The following is a 14,650-nucleotide window of genomic DNA, read 5'->3' as shown; positions in this document are numbered from 1 at the left end:
TATCTGAAAACAGGGTTCTGATGCGGATATTTTTATCTTACACAACAAACTGCAAGCTCCAGTCCATAGCACTTACGGAGAAAAAGGGAAGCATTTGGTTAGCAGGCCCTGCATCTCAGCGGGGTATTGCCTCCCTCCCCTTGTAGGCTTCCCAAGGTGGCCATGGAAGCCCTTGGAGAAGGATAACGCCGAAGGTCTGGCTGGCCGTGCCTGGGGGTCTGACCTGGCTCAAGAAAAGAGAGGCTGTCTCTGTAAGCTATAGCTCAGTGGTAAGAGGGTGGTCGCTTGGGTGACCTACCAGAGCTTCTTAACCGCTTTGGCAAACCATGAAAAGCTGAAGTAAAACGGAGGCATCTGGTTTCTTTGAAGGCAGCTTTTTGGAAGCACAGCATCACTGTGAATACTGTTCCTAATACAAGAAAAAAAAAATACACCCAAAAGATTGAGCTAACCATACTGTTAGAGTGAGGATTTTTATTTCCCAGAGGCTTTTAGAAAGCTATTTTGTTTATTTCTCAGATTTTTTTCAGCAATGTGTCATTTTTTTTCTCTCTATTCTCTGCAAGATAGAACAGACTCAGGAAGTAAATTGCTGCTTAGGGAAGTGTCCTGCCTCCAAGCTGACTTATATAGTAGGACATATGGCATAAGTTATATTTGGACAGATGTGAACAAGTAGTCAGTAGATTTGATAAGATTCTTTATTTAAACTAACTTGCACTGTGTCACTCTTCTACCATCTTTCTTTCCTTCCTCAATCTGATCTTTTGCTGTTTTTAAATATTTTAAATACATGTTCCTTCTAGCTGCTCTGTAATGCCTTGAATGCATTTGAGAGCTTTTAGTCATGACGGCAATATCTGATTTTCTTTGCAATATGATTGGCAAATATCTGCTTTTGGCGACAAAGCAGGCACAGAAGATAGATGATATGAGTTGCACACCTCAAGTGATCACCAGTTTGAGGCAGCCCAGCTCGGTGTGAGCTGTTTTCATTGATTCGTTCAGCTTGGACTCAGACTCTGGTGTTTCGCTAGTGTGCGCTTGGGGCACAAAGTAGTTCTGTGCCTCCCATGAAACGAACCGGAATCACCAAAAAAAAAGGAGAGAATGAGCTTCAAGAGTTCCTTTACTTTATCATTCTGCCAGGATACTTCTCAGGATCATCTGTATCTGTGTTGTTTCTGACAAGTGCTTATCCCCCTTTTTATATTTATTTACTTATTGAAATCTTCAGAGACGGAGATTCTACTGTCCATCTAGGCACCCTGTTCCAGTACCTGATCATCCTCTTTGGCAACATGATCGTACTGGTGTGTTGTTGTAAATACTGTTGTAAGTAGGACGTCACTTTTTGTCTTACACAGAGTGGCTATGCAGAAGAATTTGTTTCCTCTTTACACTACTGCCTCACTCACTGGAGGTGAGCCTTCATGTATGAACTCACCCACTTCAGTCTTGTCTTCTCTAGATTAAACAGTCTGACACGTTGCTCATGTTTTTCACATTTTGTTTCTTTATTTTCATCTTCCGCACTCCATTCAATTAGTTCACATTCAACTTGGCCATTCCTTGGCTGTGAATCTTGCATTTATGCGGTTTATAATTCCTACGAAAGCAGAGTTTTTTTCTTTCATCTTATCTGCCATGCACCAAGGTTTTTCTGTCCATTTTCCAACCTACCAGAACCATTTTGAAAGATAATCTTCCCTCCATTGTGCGTGCAGCCCATTACGAGCTGGTGTCATCTGCAAATTTAGATGTTGTACTTTTAATCTGTTAATCGGTATTGTTAATGAAAAGCTTGAGTTGTATCAGTCTGAGGGCAGGTATCTGGAGAACTGGACTCATTATCCATTCTGTTTGGCAGTGAGTCTTTTGTAAGGATTGTTTGTGTGTGGCTTTTCAGCCAGCCCTGTACCCACTACTGCAACCAGCTTCAGCTTCTGCATGTATCCTGGTTTGGTCCAAAGAGCATCAGATAGGACAGTGTGGATAGTCTGGCTGCAGGCAAGATGTGGCATCTTCTATCAGTCTGTCTCAGAGAGGAGCTGAATTTGCTTAACTTGGTTTATTTGTGATAAATAATTGCAAGCCATTGGTCTTGTGGTTTTCTAGCCATTTTTAAAACGTTTGATTATTTGTTCCAGTTTAATAACTGGCCCATAATTCTCTTTTCACCATCTTTTGAGGATGAGGTATCCGCCTTACCCTCCATGAACTCTCAGAAATAACTGCTGCTGATTATCAGATTGCTTCAACCAGTTCTTCAATATCCTAGTGCTGGACAACAAGTACAATGCAGATTATGAAATAATTACGTACTTTGATAATGAACACCTAAAAACTTAATAGATGCTGTTTAGTAGTGTGAAGGACGGGTGACATCACAAGGCTTTGTTCCAACACAGTGATTTCTCACCAGCCTCCATGGAGCCTACTACCCGTGTGTTTACTTCTAAACCACAGTTCCTCAACTCCTCAATGTTATAACTCTTGAAAGATAGCATGGGTGAAAAAAAACATACATTCCTCAAGTCTTGAGAGTGGATGGAAGTGGATATTTAGCATACTGCTAGCAAGAAGAAAGAAAACATGGAAGTATACTAACTGTAGGAAGATGAGTTTTGACTGCCTGTGGTGATTCAGCATACAGGTCAATAACTTTGCCTAATGATCACCTTTTTGGTACAGGCATTTGCAGCACAAGCATATGTGCCTTTTTCATTTCCAGCCCAACTTTTTAATGGTTAAAAGCTAATTAAAACATACAGTGGCATTTTGAATCAATATAGCGTATGGACTGCTGCAAGCTCTCTCATCAGGCGTGTTGCCCTCAGGAAGCAGCATTAACTTCAGCAGCAAAATACTGCTATGAGCTCATTAATCATCACATTCAGAGACTGCCGTGGTCGCAGTGGCAGCAGCTCCAAGCCCTTCTCGTGGTGAAGAGCAGATACAATGCTTAGCTATGCGAACTGTTGCACAAACATTAACTGCTACAGCCAACTGTCTTTGCATTTGGTATTTATTATCTCAGCTCTTTTGATCAAAAAGTCAGTACAGACCACGAGGTGAATTTGCACAAAATGATACAGTAAATGTCTGTCAGTCTTCCATTAGGACTCATCACCCTGACTTTGTAACTCTGAAATCCTCTTATTTCCCTGTCAGAAAGAAAAGTTAAAAAATAGATAACATCCAGGAATCTGTAGGAGAGAAAAAAAGGTCAGGAATGCAGGTAAGAAAAGTTAAGGAGAGAGAAAAGGAGAATGGGAGTTAGAGATCAAAATAAGGCTGTAAGAAATCAGGCAGTAAAGGGAAGGGATTTTTTTTGGAAGACATTTATGTATATAAACAGCGTATTCAGCACCTATGAGAAATGTTGAGAGCCTCTAGTGATCTCTGTGCTCCAGCACCAGGTGCTCACCAAAGCAGGAGTCCTCCCCAGTCACACGAGTCCTGGTGGGTGAGTTCGGGCTCGACAGAGCAGAGCAGGAAGGCTCCTCACAGCACCCACTGTCCTACTCACCCACTTCAGCACTGCTCAAATGTTCCAGGGCTCTTTTTTTACACAAAAGCCTGCTAAGCCGTGGCAGTTTTGCTGCTACAAGGAGCCCTTCTCACCTTTTGTGGGGATTCTGATGAGCAACTTCCAAGATATCCAGCTGTCATGTTTTGTGTAATTCTGCAACTGCTTTGTACGTACCGCTGTGATTTTCCTTGGATGTATGGAAGAGAAGAAAGAAAATCTGAATGCCGAGTATTAACTATATATGAGATTGAGATGCAGAAATCCCAGTACAGACTCTTCTTATTGGGACTTTGTGTTTCGAAGGATTCCATTTTTTCTTTCAACCAAGTCTCTCTGCACCTCGTGTACTGGCACCTTACTAGCCATAAGCCATATGGCACACAAAGTGGAGATTTGTGTGTGTGTGTGCATGTGTGTGTGGCACTGAGGGACACGCTTTGTGGTGTGGTGGTCATGGGGACTAGATGGTCTTTTCCAACTGTAATGATTCCACAAGTCTATGACTTTAGAGCTTCTACCTGTGTGCATGCACTACAGGGGAAACTGGAGCCACTTCCTGAGTCTGTATGGTAGGAAGCTAAGCGGTCAGCTGGGTATATGGGCTTGATTTTTGCTTCCCTTCTGCACTGCTTTCTGCCATTGCCGTGACCACCTGTTGCTTCCATGTGAGTGCTGAGCCAGGTGCTGTGTGCGCATGAGGCACTCTGACTGTGGGCCTGTTCCCACAGAAGCAGGAGATGGCGTGCAGAAATGGCACTGACTGGCAAGGACTGAAAAATCACTGGGGAACAGATGTCTCCACAGAAAATGCAGTCCTATAAGGACCTGGGCTGCACATGTGTGGCACTCATAGAGCATGTGCTGAATGTCCCTTTGGTCACCCAGATGGAAGGACCTGCATTAAAGCTACTGAGGTTGTACATCAGTCTATGCACTCCTTCATCTCTGTCCCGTAGAGATCTATTGATCCCATCTTCCTGCACAGCAGCTGAGTTTCATGCCAGGCAGAGAGTTGCATACCCTGCACTTGGTCCTGTGTGTGGAGCCTTGCAGCTTCTGGGAGCCCCTGCCAGGGTTTCCCTCTGTGAAGCGCTGGAGCCCTCAGTTTTGTGCTCCTCCTTTTCTTAATTATTTTATTTTATTTTAATTTACTTCATAGCAAATTTTGAACAAGAGTTGGAAGAATAATGTGGGAGGAGATCCAGAAGCAGAACGGGAGCAAGGAATGCTGTGGTGTCACCCTGAGCTAACGGGGTGAGCCCTCACAGCTTTCCGGGCACAAGGAAGAGATAGGTTGGATAACGTGAGGGCACAGGAGAAGGATTCTGCTCAGTAATGGCAAATTACCCGCTCAAAAATAACAGAAAGAGGGGAGGAAAAAATTAACGAATAAAGTCTGCACATTATTTTAAATCACAGAAGTGTCAAAAATGGTAATGCCTATATCAAGGCTGCCCTAATGTAGCTTTAATTTGCATGCCATTGGCATTGATTTGATGTGAATATTTACTCTCCTATTCAATTAAGAAAATCCATAACTGCCACCATATTGTAATGTTAATGTATTTTTACACAGCTCTCTGTTTACCTTATTTTCTCTTCTATAACATTAACACTTCTTTTTTATATATATTTTTTTTTGTTAAAAAATGTGTGAAAGATTAATTTGTAGAATGACGGGATATGTGGGTGTGTAGCACAGGCCAGATGGAAGGGGTGTAACATGACAGTTTTCTTCTGTGGCTTCGTTTTGTTTTTATTGTTGCAAGCGAGCAAAGTATAACTAAAATTATCATTTCTTCACTGGGCAAAAAGAAATAAGTGGTAAGTTCCTCTTTTACTCCCCATGGCTTGACGTGATTGTCATGCAGCTGCAACACTGTTCAACAGAGCTGACAGGTTGATAAACATTTGTCTAAAACTTCAGTTTATATCTTTGAAGAACGCTGTTATTTAAAGAATTTGTATGTGGGGATCCATAGTTTTGTGTTGTAGAATAGGTCAGAATGCATATTTAGTCATAAAAGAGAGCAATTTGGTGATTTATTAGTCTTGTGTGACAGATACATGGGGGTAAAAACAGCTCCTAATGCTGGAATAAAGAGAATAAGATAAAAAGAGAAGAATTTATTCAAGACAAAGTCTCTTTATCTCTAAAACCATCCATTCAAGAAGGCTTTTTAACTGTTGAAAGAGGGTTGTTCCAAGGCCAAATTCTAATTTACACATAAGTATTGTAGGAGTTTGGTATAGTAAATGTCCTTATTGAAGAATAAAGCAATTAGCACAGTAACTCGCTGTCATCTGGCACGTAAAGGCATTCCAAGAAAAAGTTAAGTGTTGAGGAAAGGAGAGAAATTCAGGACAGCATGTGGGAGAGGAATATGGAGGCTCCTTTTTCTGCCACTCGGGAGAGAAAACCCACTGCAAACTTCATCTGCTTCCTTACCTCATCATGAGTTGACCCGAGTTTCTTCCCTTCTTTTAAGGGAAAGGAAAAAATGGTTTAAAACCTACCTAAACTCTTAGAGGCTAATGTCCTAAAGCCATGTGTCCTAAGTAGTAGCTGCACATCCTGCATCCTCATAAACAAATGCTTATTTTGCTTTGTGAATGTGTACGTGTGCCTGTGAATACGTACACCCCTCCCCAGTGGAAATGCCCTGTAGTGATCTGATCCTTGACCCATCCTCTTGACTGAAGAGAAAAGGTTTTGCTCAGGTTTTCCAATAAATACATTTGTTTCGTCTAAGGCACAGCACAAGCCATTTCAGTTCATAGAGGGAACTCTGAAAAGCCAAAAGCGAATGGAAACGGAATATTGTAAGTCCAATAGTTTTATTAACAATAACTTCATTTGATTTTTTTACTGTTAAGAAAGTAAAACAGAGCTAGAAATATGCATTAAATCTTCCCATGCCTGTCCATCCATCCTACTTAAAATGGAGGACCATTCCATTGTATTTTGCTCAATTTGCTCTATTGGGTCTTTGGTAATTTCTTAAGTAAAAATAACAGATTTCCCAGTTTCTGTGGGAAAATGCTACTTTCTGTTTGTGTCATGTCATTAGTCTGGATCTTGGTGAGTCCAAAAATCCTTTTTCCTTCTTATCTTCTCTATGTTTTTTTTGTTTTTTGTTTTTAATATTATCAGGTTTATTTCCTAAATCTAATTGACACACATCAGTTTTCCACTTTTCATAATTTCCCTCCAAAACTGTAAGCATTTGTAAGTTCTGTTATTTCAAAACATCAATATTTATCCTTGGTTATGCTCTGAGCATTTCTCCGGAGCCATTGCTAACTTATCTGGCCATGTTTTGCTGGTGATGCTACACTCATATATTGTATTGTGGACTCATATCTAAGACTAAGGAATTGATGGAACTATGAACTCCGTGCACCCCATGGAGTATTAAAGCAGACCACATTTATTAGCATTTCTGCTTTTCTGTTTGGCTACGTGGCTGAGTGCACATCCCTGGTCTAGCTGCATCTCTTCATGCCTTTGACCATTGTCTTCCTCTAAGTCTTCATGGCCCATGTCTCAATCCTGATCATTTGAAGCATCAGTGGTCTTCCTTGCACATCATCCTTTTGCAGAATGCCAACTGGAGAATGAATTTCCTTGCAGATGTGTGGAGGCTCTGGGAGGCCATTGTGGCTTTACCTCCCAGAGCTAGGGGGTGTAATGCAAGGCACCCTGGTGCCCCTTTCCAGCAGGGCTCCTGTGAGTCCCCTAGGTGTGCAGGACTCACCCCAGCATGGTTCATACTGGTTTTATTTTAAAGACATGAGATAGTGAAACATCGCTGTTTCTTTCTCTGAGACCTTATATGGCCACAGGGTAGATCAGGGGTAAGTGGCTGTGCCCCAGCCTACCAGCTGCTGCTCCTCAGTTGTGGGGACCAGGAAGCACAATCTAACCTGACCACCTTGTTCTGAGAGAAGCACTGCCTGCTGTCCAGCCATGTGGGGGCTGGGCACAGCTGGTGTGAGGAGTGCTTGTTTGTTGATGTGCTCCATTAATAACAATGACACTCAAGCTTCATCTTCTCCATTCAGAATGGGCTTTGCTGGAGTGGTATGACGAGCTGCAAGGAAATTGTTTCATCTGTTGGACCTGGAGAAAGGCTGTGGTAGTAAGCAATACAGCTACATTACCTGACAATAGCTGCTGTAGGCAAGCCCATGTTTCTTCAGTGGCATGGGGTTTTCTCTGCAGAGAGCTCAAAAAGAGAGATCACGCAGTTAAAGTCAGTGGGCAGGGACTCAGGAGATGGCCCAGGCTCACAGCCCTGCAGTGGGCTCCTGCCTTGATAGAGGAGGTTCAAGTTACCAGTGCTGCAGAGCTGCCTGGGAGGTTCTCAGATCAGAAGGCAATGAGCTCCTCTGAAAAGCTTATAAATATATTAAATTTATGAACATTTACTGTACGCTGCACTCTGAAATCTGCCAACACTAATCCAAAAGAATTACACATTTTAGGCCTGAACATAACATACTGTATGCAGTAACTCACATCAGAGCAACCCATATGCTACTGTTAATGTGCCAACTGACACATGTTAAACCACAAACATAAGAAAGGATTGGATTTCAACTGCATTTTTGTATTCCAGTTATTCCTCGGGTCCATTATTTTTATTCACTCTCATCTTCTCTCTCCGATAGCTTGCTCTCCCTAATACATCTTCTCTCCCCCTACCAGATTTCCTGCTGGATATCGCCTGCCCTGGAGACAAGGCACCTAACATAAGCACATAGGGCAAGCAGCACAAAAATAGAAACCCCTCTTCCCATAATCTAGGTCACTTAATAGCCTACTTTCAGGGTTCTTGGTGAACCCTGTACCCACTCCTGCTAGGCAAAGAAAAACCCTGAGAAGAAGTGGGTGGATGAGTAGACAGCCAGCCATTCCAAGTGTCAGATCTGACTCCTTGGGGGAGATGCGCTGAGGATGCTCTGACAGAATGTGTCTGAGCTGGAGACAAATGTTTTTGTATTACATTCATGACACAAGAGTTCTGCCACCTTGCAATATGTGCACATTGTCACCGCTTGATGGTAATAACTGGATTTTTCCAGGGCGCTGGTGGAAACACCCCAGTGCTGTTACAATAATTAGATCTCGGGGCTCACTGGGCTAGGATAATCCTCCAGAAGTGGGTATGACTTACATAGAGTGATTCAGGAACAACAGCAGGAGTCTCTTGATTTAAATGTGCCCCCTGTAGCAGAAGCAAGCCTACTTCTTACCTCTCAGGTTTGCCAAGGTGTGACACCAGCAATCAAAACATGTGACAAGGGGCAAAAAAGCAAACGGCGGCTTCAGTTCTCCTCCAGACAAGCCACATTCATGGATTTGCATGGGGCTAGGGGCAAAAATAATCAGTGCTAAGGGATCCATTTTGTTATGTAAGCAGAAGGTTTTAAAAGAGAGAAACTAAAAAGCGCATGTCATTGTGCAGATCTGAACCACAAATTTTCAGTTGCCTTATCAGATAAATGATACTTAGGGTAGCAACTAATGGATTTTATGCAGGCCCCCTTCTGAAGAGGGTCTGATATGGATTTAAGTGATAGATTCTGCAAGTATTTGGCAACGCATCAATAATGTACTGGAGAACGAGACTCCCAAGTCTCTCCTTGATTAAAGGGAAGCAGCTGCTAGAGCCTAAGAGCTAGAAGAAGTGACAAAATGTGCCATGTGGGAAACAAGGATTCTGTTCCCACCTCTGCTACAACTGACCTGGTATAAATTGCGAAGTGAGGGAAATAATAACTGCCTTGTGTTTAAGGTAAGATGAGACTGCACGGTAAAATTGTGCTTCAAGGCATGGGTAGAGAGAGAACGGTGCACACACCCCAGCCTTCAGTTCTACATATTCCTATGGGTTACATGGATCTTCTCTTTCTCTGTCCTTTGGGCCTGTGTGGGCAATGCAGCGTAACCTGTAGCAGAAAGTGCTGCAAAAGCTAATAATACCCTAGAGATGTTGGAAATAGAATCCTTGAGGTAAGAGCATGCACTTTTAATTTCAGCACAGTGAAATCTTGTGGGATCCCCTTATTCAGAGTTATATACCTCACTCTTTCCTGGAAACTTCAAAGACTTTTATGCTAAAGACCCCTTTCATCATGTTCTCAGGCTGGCTTAATTAATTTTAGGATACTACTGCACTTTTATAAAGTAAGCAAAAAAAACCTGTCTGCCATTCAAATATACTGCTATATTTGATTTTGTTTTTAATATTATTCTGACTTTCTGTTTTATTTGAAACATAGTCAAAGATGTCCATGGGGGTAACTATGGATCGTAAATCTGGTTAGACAAGTCATGCTCACAGCCCTATTTGCAGATATCTGCAGGAATTGGGCATTTAAAACAGTTTGGAATAGAAGACAAAGGGGTATTCATGAATATTAACTTTAACCAGGTAAAGACCAGATTTCAATACTCCCTTTTAATCACTGAAGAGAGGAGGAATCCCCTGAGGCTTCTTTTTCAGACTGGGACAGGACCTCCTCTCTCTCCATTGCCATAAGGGAAACATAGGAGATAATAGCTGCTAGGCAACATCCCTAACAGAAGTTTTGGAACTTTGCCTGCAGGTGGTTCTCTTAGACTGAGGATATTCCCCCAGTATCATCAGGAGAAGCAAAACCTCATGTTTTCCATTTACCCTGTTTTATCATCACAGTCCTAGGAAGGCAGGTGAAAAGAAAGATCCTTCCTGCCCTAGTAGCTGTGAAGGGCAACACTTTGTTTCCCCCAAACCAGGTTTCCCTTTTCTGGAAGAAAGCTGTAGTGGGAGCAGCACAATGGCTGAATTTAAAACTTTAAATACAAAGTGGTTTTAAAGTTAGTTGATGTCTTACTACATTTGGAGGCACTGTGGATTTAGAGAGGACCAAGATACTGAACTACTACCATTTGTCCTGAAAAATAGATTACATTCCCAGTGACCTTCCACTGCTATGTGCTATCTGGAACCAGCGAAGTGAATCAACGACTTCATTTCCATGCTTTGAGGCAGTAGATTTGAGATGTTCACTCCCTGTTTTCCCCATTCAAGTGAGAATGCAATCTTTGCAAAGCTCTGCTTTCATTTAGCCTACCCAGTTTGTACTTGTTGCCAAATGGGATGTGGATGTGCCGCAGAGAAGATCAGTCTTCTCTAATGAAATGGCAATTAGTTTATGCAACTTATTAGCATTAGTATTTATTTTACTTTACAATATTACCTAAAAGCAGCCCAGAGAAATGTAAACGGCAGCATTATCTGTTCAATGCTATCTTTTAAATAAATTGTCCTACTAAATTTGAAAAGCTGGCATTTGTACTGCGTGCACCTATGTTATCAGCGCCGCAAAGCAGATGCAGAATGTAAGGCGACTTGAACAATCAGCACTGTAATTTGCACAGTAACATTGTTTTAGATCTAATTAGTGCTTATGCAGATCCCTTACAAAAATGTGAAAACCGCACCAGGATGTAATTGTTAATGAATTTAGTGCAAAGCACATCTGCATAAATTCCATTTCAGCAGGAAAAAAAAATGCAAAAAAAAAAAAAAAAAGCCAACCTCTAAGTTCAACTGCTATTTGCTCAAGAGCCAAAACACTGTGAATTGTGCCCACTCTGCTTTAGCCTTGCTCTGCTGGCTTTGATATTTCAAATAAATACTACAAAGTTAAAGCCTCCAGCTGCAGACCAACCCATCTGTAGATGTTTGTTATATTTGGCAGTATTCAAAGATGATTTGCCTTCCTGCTGAAAAATAAAATTAAAAAAAAAAGAAAAAAAAGAGGTTCTCTCAGCAAAAAAAAAAACAAAATTGAAATACTTATCAGCCAAAAAATAAAGTTTAAAAATATTCTGCGTGGGTTGAGTAACAGAAGGAAGAGCAGGCATGCATGTCCACTGCACCTATAGCTCGAACGGTATACCTCACTCCACATGTGTATGCAAGTCCATCTGCACTTGGCTTTCTCTGGTCTGAAGAACATAGCCATGGCTAGCAAGGATGCTGCTAATGAACACAGTTAACTGATCCTAAGATTCATGCATCAGCTACCTTAGAAACCGCTCGCCTGCCTTTCAGGAATAGCATGAAGACCTATTCCATATACCTTTGTTTCGGTACAGCTGCTTTCTAGGTTTTAGATAGATCCCTGGACTTGGTCTTCAAACAAAGAACAGGACTCAGTGGTTCTTGTGACAGCATCAGAAATGTCACTCAAGATTTTGAAGTTTGTCACAAGACAGTTTCAAGGTGAGGGTATCGATCTGCTGGATCTTGACTTTGTTATTGCCTTTATACGTGAATGTAACTCAGGTGGACCTCACAGGTACCAAACCTTCCGTAAACTCTTCTGTAGGCTTCTTTATGAAATTCTCATGTTCATAGTTTTAGTAGAGTGGGCAAAGTTTTAACAAGAGCAGTTAATAATATAATAATACATTGTTCTGTTTGCCTTTAGCCTGTAATAGAGTTAGGGGAATGTAGTAGCAAAGATGGGAAAACCCAAAACAGCACCTTTGCCTGTACTACTCTGATACACCTCTGAAACATCTTCTGACAAACTTAGGTCAATTAGAGCAAGGTGCCAAAAGCAGCAGTTACATAGCATGTGATTTTGAAGAACCATTACAGCACATTTGCAACGAACAGCTACATTAGAACTTCTGAGACGCTCAGATATTATCTGTGGGTCCCATGTAAAGTTCTTAATATAATCTAGGTTCTTGGATTGAAATGGGTAGCTTCACCAGTTAATACAAGAGGCCAGCAAAAACCTCCACGAGCTGACAATCTGTAAATTTCTTAAAAGGATATTAGTAAAATACATCCTGGCCAGCAGTTTTCATTATTTCTTTTGGCCAGCAAAAGCATGTGCTAATGCCTGAGGCCCACAGCACTTTAAATTTCAGCTGATTCCATGCCAGTGACAACTGCTGTGCTAGCCCCATAGAGACCAAGCTGCTAGTGGTGAGTGTTCATGCTGCAGCCTCCATAGCCTGAGGGAGGAACAAGAGGGAACCACAGCAGATTGATATCCAATGGAGACTGGAACTTGAGGGAGATGCTTAACATGCAGCAAGACCGCTATGGCATTGTATCTTTATTGTATGTTCCTTCATGCATGCATTCACTGTACCATATAGATGACTCCCCTGGGTACTGCACAAAGAATTCCAGAGAAAAGTTTCTGGTACATCTTTATCGGTTTGAACTAAGAAGCAAGCTGTATAAACCAGGTCATTCATGTCCCTCTCTTCCTCCATATCCTCTAGTAGAACTGAACATTTCTGGGACCAAAAGAGCTCTTTTTATTCAAAGGTTATCACTGAGCTTTTCAAAATGATGAGTCACAGAATCTCAGAATCCCAGAATCACAGCATGGCTGAGGTTGTCAGGGATCTCTGGGTCTGTCTGCTCCAACCCCTGCTTCAGCATGGACACACAAAGCAGGGTGAGCAGGACTGCGGCCAGGTGGCTTTTGAAGATCTCCAAGGAGGAGACTTCACAGCCTCTGGACAAATTGTGCCCGTCCTCCATCATCTGCACCCTGTTGTTCAGACAGGTGCTTGCATTCCATAGATCTTTATTTATTTATCTATTTATTATTGACACTATATACACAGATGTGGAGGACTTACGAGATGGAAAGAGAGAGACTCTGGCATACAGAAGAACAAGTGAATGTGACAGAAGGAGAAGTGAAGATAACAGACTGAAGGAATGGAGAGAGATGAGAGAAAGCTGAAGAAGACAGAGAGAAAGAGTCACCATTAAAAGGAAACAAAAAAACAAAGAACAGGGCAGACGTGATCTGCAAGGGAGGAACATTTAATGTATTAGGAACTAGTTTTCATTCAGAAGAGGTCGTAGGCATCCAATATGCTTGTTTTCCCTTTTGTTTCCTCAGGATTGATAAAATGAAGTTTCCTAATTGTTCTGAGCAGATCTTCTAGCACTTCACAGTTTCCTGCATCCAAACCCTCATTTTATACTGTGGGAAGTAAAGGAGATGCATGAGTTCGCCCAGGTAACAGCAGCCAGTTATGGAATCAGTCTCTCTTTTTCTGATCGGCTCTCACATCACCTGGACCTTGGTCTACAAGAAAGGTTTTCCTGCTTGAGCAGCAATTAGTGCTTCAGTCTTTATTATTAGTATTAGTATTAGTATTAGTATTCAGTTATGATTTCAGTTACAGTCCAGACATTTCCCTGTGTTCTTCATCGGTTGCTGCAGACAACCATGTCTTTCTGCTTCTGAGAACTAGTTCCCCAAAGTGGTTGTGCCTTGTGCAGCCAGAGGAGCTAAGGCAGGAACTTAGAAGGAAGCAAAGTGGGCATTCTGAGGGACAGCAGGAGGGAGGAAGCCACTCTTTGATCAGCACGTTGGCCGAAACCTTGCAGACAGGGAGACAGGCAGGCATTTTCTTCCTCGCTCTGAGAGCCCTTTTAATTTTAACGGTGCAGTATGGAAAATTCAGCTGTTCTCTGTTCCTGCAGGTTAGCATGGGTAATAAAGGCACTTTGGTCTTAGCTTTCAGATATTTTTCTAAACAGTTTTGGTCCTTGCAACGTTTACACTAACAAAGAAATTCCGCTGCCTCCTCATCTCCCTCCCTCCCGCCCCCACTCCAATAACTTACTCTGTCTTCTTCTCCGACTTGAATTTTGGCATATATTTGCATACATTAGAAACGGAGAGAGGATTAAAGTTTAAGAGGAAATTGTGGCTAGTGTGAAAGGGGAACAAAAGGACATCTGTGAAGTAGCCCACAACTGGCAAGGAAAGCTATTCCACCTCCAGCACCAGCTGCAGGGGAAGTGGTGCCCACTACCCCAACAAGGCCTTCTTTGTTGTGCTGCAATAACTGGGAGTGGCAGCGTTTAAAGTGATACAATTTGAGGTGAGGAGTTTCCCTTTTTTGCTGCTCAATTCCAATATTATACGGTAGCAGATGTTTCCTAAGGAATGAATTTCTCCTCTCGAAGCTCAGAAAATCTTGTAAATGCAAAGGGAGCAGTTTCATGGCTCTGGGTCTCTCTGCACCTGCAGGCAGGCATGCACAAGTCCTGAAGTTCCCCGCCGCTC

This window comes from Excalfactoria chinensis, chromosome 3, assembly GCF_039878825.1.
Source record: "Excalfactoria chinensis isolate bCotChi1 chromosome 3, bCotChi1.hap2, whole genome shotgun sequence".
NCBI lineage: Eukaryota > Metazoa > Chordata > Aves > Galliformes > Phasianidae > Excalfactoria > Excalfactoria chinensis.
This window is presented reverse-complemented; position numbering follows the sequence as displayed.